Below are 4,902 nucleotides of genomic sequence, written 5' to 3' on the forward strand. Positions count from 1 at the left end.
TTGTGTTTACTCTTGCTTCCATGGGGCCCCCATCATGCTTCAAAGCCACCTTGGACAGGAAAGCACTTGAGACTCTTACTTACAATTAACCATCAAAAGGGAAGTGGGGCTGTGGCGCAGGTCGCAGAACATGAGCCTTGAGCAAGAAAACTCAGGGATAGAGCCTAGGCACTGAGTTCACACACACACATACACACACACACACACACACACACACACACACACACACACACACACACACACACTACATGCATGCAAAATCAGATATTTCTACACTGCATTCTTTGGGTATTCTCTACCTTTTCCCCACTAAGCCTGATGGCTGTTGACCTAGGAGTTCCATGCATACACCACCACCTGGCATCTTTAATTTTGGGGAACAGAATGGCTAGAAGGTCTGCCTTCCCCCATCCCAGCTCCTTGATTGGGTCATGGTCTATCCAGGCCCTTTGGAGCTCCTTTTACAGACTCTCCAAGATGCCTTCAAAAGGCCTCACATGCTGGGCACAGGTGGCTCATACCTGCCATCCTAGATACTCAGGAAGCTAAGATCTGGTGGATCATGGTGCCAAGCCAGCTTGGGCATGAAAGTGTGTGAGACTCTTATCCTCGATGAATCATGATAAAACAAAAGTGTCCCTGTGGATCAAGTGGTAGAGTGCTAGCCTTGAGAAAAAGAGCTCAGGGACAGTGCTCATGGACAACAACAAGGAGAGGCATTGCATGTTGACTTTAGGATTGGTATGGGCCAAATAAAATTGGAATTTTCAAGTGCTCCAAGACAAAGCAGTACCTCCTTTAGCCCTGTGCTCCTCCATCTTGTCTCACACCCTGGCCTTGGCCATGCTTTGGGTCAGCATTGATCTGGCTTGATGGGAGGGCTCCAAGGAAGAAGATCCCAAAGCAATCACCCCGCCTCCTTCCACCCTTCTCACCCTGCTGCTTTTGCTCTTTGCCATAGACCTTCTTCCTGGAATCCATTCATGAGGTCATCACTGCTAACATTGTGGTGAGTGGTGGGTCCAGCCTAACTCGAGGCAGTCAGAGGTGGAAGTCAGTCTGGGATTAGGAGCTTCTACCTGTGTGTGGGCTGAAGTCAGGGCTGACCTTTATTTCATCCTGAGTCTTGAAGTGGTGGAGAGATAGTGTAGATTCCACATTGAGTCAGGTAAGATCAGAATCTAGAGGACCACTTGTGTGAGGTAGGCTGTGTGTCTCACGGGGCCACTTTTCGTGATACTCTTCTCTCGGGACTCACCTCTCTCATCCCTATGTTAGAATAGGAAGTTCAACTAAGTGGATCTAAGAGGTGTCAGAGGAGTATTTCTGTGTGAACCGGACTTGTGCTTCATATTCATCCTAGCCCCTACTTCCTATTTATCTGAGGAATGGCCATATGGGTTTGGGGCGGAGAGGAATCATCCTAACTGAGAATGTGGCTCAGTGGTAGATGGTCGCCTAGCATGAGTGACACCCTGGGTTCAATTCCGTACAGAAAAAGCTTGAAGGGGAGGTGGGGCTCAACTGGTAGAGTGCCAGCCTTGACCAAAAGAACTCAGGGACAGTGGTCAGGCCCTGAGTTCAATGCCCCGGACTGGAAGAACGAATTTTTGTTGGAGGTTTTACTTCCCTTTGAAAACAATTTATTGTTTGTGATAAGCATAACATGGGTCTCTTCTCTGGCTACCGATGGGCCATTAGATGTCCCTTGAATATGGGCCACATCCCAGCAGCCTGTGCCCTACCTGACCCACAGTTTACCCATCCCATCTTGTGGCAGATGGAGGCCTGAGAGAAGGCCACCTTGCCACCTACTTCTGGTGGCTTCCAAGGCTTTTGAAAGTCAGTATGTCATATAGAGAGTCATCATCCAGATCAGTCTACAGAAGAAAGAGAGGGAGCACTCCTTATCGGAGCCCGCAAGCAGCAGGCCACTCTGGATGTGGGGCATCTGCATCAGGACGAGCTTCATGGAGGAGTTATCTACAGGTTCAGGAACTCCGACCTCTTCTTTGGCAGTTTCCAAGGTGTCTTCAAGTTGCAATTCTTCAAAACCTTTTTGCTCCTCTCTCATTTCGCCCACCCCAGAGCATGAGTCATTTGAAGCAGTGGTGGTGGCAGGGGGCTAGAGCCTGCTGTCTGTCCTTCCCCTGCGAGGAGCGACATCAGCTCCTGCAGCTCTCTTCTCCATCTTCTCCTGGGAGAGCCAGCACATGCGCTTGGCTTTCTCCCAACACAGCTCATCCCGGATGAATGTCTGCTCTTTACACCCCATGAGGGACTCCTCGACAGTGGATATGTGTGCCAACAGCTTGCTGCATCGATGGTGGAGCTTATCTGCTGGACTATCGAAGTCCACTTCATCATACAGGTCATGGACAAACCAGATTTTCTTCTTGGATGCCCACATGTCCTACTTCCTATCCCTACGCCTGCTGTGGTGGCAGCTCACAGAGCAGGGGGCCTGTGGCTCCAGCTCTGTCTGGCACTTGCTGCCGGGTGGGCCGGGCACCTGCAGCAAGGTCACCACTGCTGCACCAGGAGTTTCCCCCTGTGGATCTCAGCCTCCGAGAGCGCTCACAGAACCACGTCCCTCTCGGTCTGGGGGACATCTCCAGCCTCTGCTTGGTCTCATCTGGGGGAGTTGCCTCCTCACCTTTTGCTTCTCCAGGGCTCATGCCTTTCCCTTCCCTAGGGAAAGACAGGAAGCTCAGCTAGGCCTCCAGTTACTCCTCCTGTGCTCTGGTGGTTTCCAGGCACTGGACCATGTCCTGCTACTTTGGGGGCACCAACTGTTCCCCCCAGTTGGTTGGGCCTTGCACTTGCTTCAGCTGGTCAGCAGCTGGGTCTACTTCTGCAAGTGCCGCTGCAGGGCCTACTTCTCAGTGTTCAGCCGCTCATTGGAGATAATCTGCTGCTGACAGGTGGCTCTGAGCTCCTGCAGCTGGGCCAGGGACTGATCCTGCTGCTCCTGCAGCTCCCAAACCACATGGTCCTGTCTCTCGGACACCTCTTTCCATTCCCCTATATTCTCCTCTAAGTGATCTAGCTGTTCCCACAGATGTTTCTTCACCTGCTGCTCTGAGTCCAGGATTCTGGTGAGGTCCTTCTCACCGCTCACCCTGTGGAGAGCATCCCACAGCAGGGCCAGCTATTCCTCTGGCTATGGGTTGCACACACCCATGTGCATCATGGGGGGCTCAGGGATCTCCTGCCGACCCTTGGCCTTCTCCTCTAGTATCCGTCGTTGCTCCCACTGCTCCGCGTTCTAGAGACATAGCTTTTGGTTTTCCTTGACCTGGATGTGACCTTGTTCCTCCAGGTTCTTCAACTCCATCTGCGTGTGCTAGGCCTGCGCCGCAACTGCCAATCAACCTGAGATGGCTCTATCAGCTTGCTGCTCAGTTCCCCCAGCTCATTCTCTAGGTCCAGCACCTGCCTCTCCCTTTGCTCCTTCTCTGTCAGTTGGTTCACCTGGTCAGTCAGCCACTGAGCCTCCTTCCATGAGGACCTGTCAATGCACAGGTCCTCTGTGAAGGTGTCTCTCTCCAGATTTTCTGAGGTCACCATACAGCTCAAGTTGTCCAATAGTCTCTTCAGTACCCCCGCCCCGCCAGCACTTGTTGGAACTTGCAGATTCTGTTCTTCCTGTTACTCTTCTGTGTCCAGAGTGCTTCCAGCTTCTCCTGCAACACTGTGTTCACTTGCTCCAGGTCATTGAAGCTTCTGGACTTTTCCTCGAAATGAAGTGTCACATCATTCAGCTGTTCGAAGAACATTTCGATCTCCTTCTGTGTAGCAGTGATGGCAGAAAAAGCCATCTCCACCTCCACCATGCCCCACTCTGTGGCCTGCATGTGGCAGGTGAGAGCTTCTTGCTCCATTTCTGTGTCATTGCGTACCTGCTTCACTTAGGCTGTTGCAGATTGTAAATCACTTTTTGCTGAAACCAATCTCTGTATGGGTGGCTTGTGGATCTCTAGCTCTGTTTTTGGTTCTTTGTGCACCTCAGTTATCTTGTCCCTCTCTTTCTCCAGTCGACCCTGCCGGTCTGTCTTTTCCTGCTTCAGTGGTTGGATCTTGGCACAGAGTGCCTGATTTTCCTCTTTGGCTGCAGTCCAGGGTTGGCATCATGTGTCGCTAGCACCTCTGCAGATCCTTGGTGGTACTGCGAAACTTGATATTCTTGACCCTGTTGGCTTTGACTGTGTTCAAAGGCAGGGGAGGCCCCCAGTCAGCATCACCTTTGGCTAGACCCTCCGTTGAATCACCCTCCCCTGTTGTGTTTGTCTTGGGGATCCCTCCCTTTTTCGGTTTTCTGTGTTTTCTTGAATGTTGCAGGTCTAATGGGAGGATTCTTCTGCCAGTGTTCTGGCAGTAGATTCTTGCCCGCAGCTCTCTCATGGAGTCTTGTTGTTTCAGACATCTGAGCACTGGAATGGGAAAGATGGGCTGGCCACATTCCCAGGCTCTGGGAAATCCTCTATTCTCCCACTGACTGACAAGGACGTGAATTTCCTACTCTACTCCAAAGTTGCCTCAAGTCTGTAGCTCACCACACAGCCACCTCTACCTTCCTCAACTGCTGGTGGTGGTGTCAACCAATAGAGGGAATCTTGATGCTTGGCAGCATGGAATGTGGGGTGACACCATCCTTGTATCCCATTGGTTAGAAAGAACAATGAAAGCATGGGGTGTGACCGGAATTGTGTGATGCAGACAGCATGGTCAGAGTCAAGATGACCGACGCTCCCCCAGCCCCTTTCCCAGGGAACTCTCTCCAATTCTGTTGGGGACAAGAGGATGACCTGCTTTAGCTGGATGGCTGCACAGATTGTTGTGTATGTCTGTTTTTTGCCAGTCGCAGACCTTGAACTCAGGATCTGGGCACAGTCTGTGAGG

This window comes from Dipodomys spectabilis, unplaced genomic scaffold (genome assembly GCF_019054845.1).
Source record: "Dipodomys spectabilis isolate Male_0828 unplaced genomic scaffold, ASM1905484v1 ptg000487l, whole genome shotgun sequence".
Taxonomy (NCBI): Eukaryota; Metazoa; Chordata; class Mammalia; order Rodentia; family Heteromyidae; genus Dipodomys; species Dipodomys spectabilis.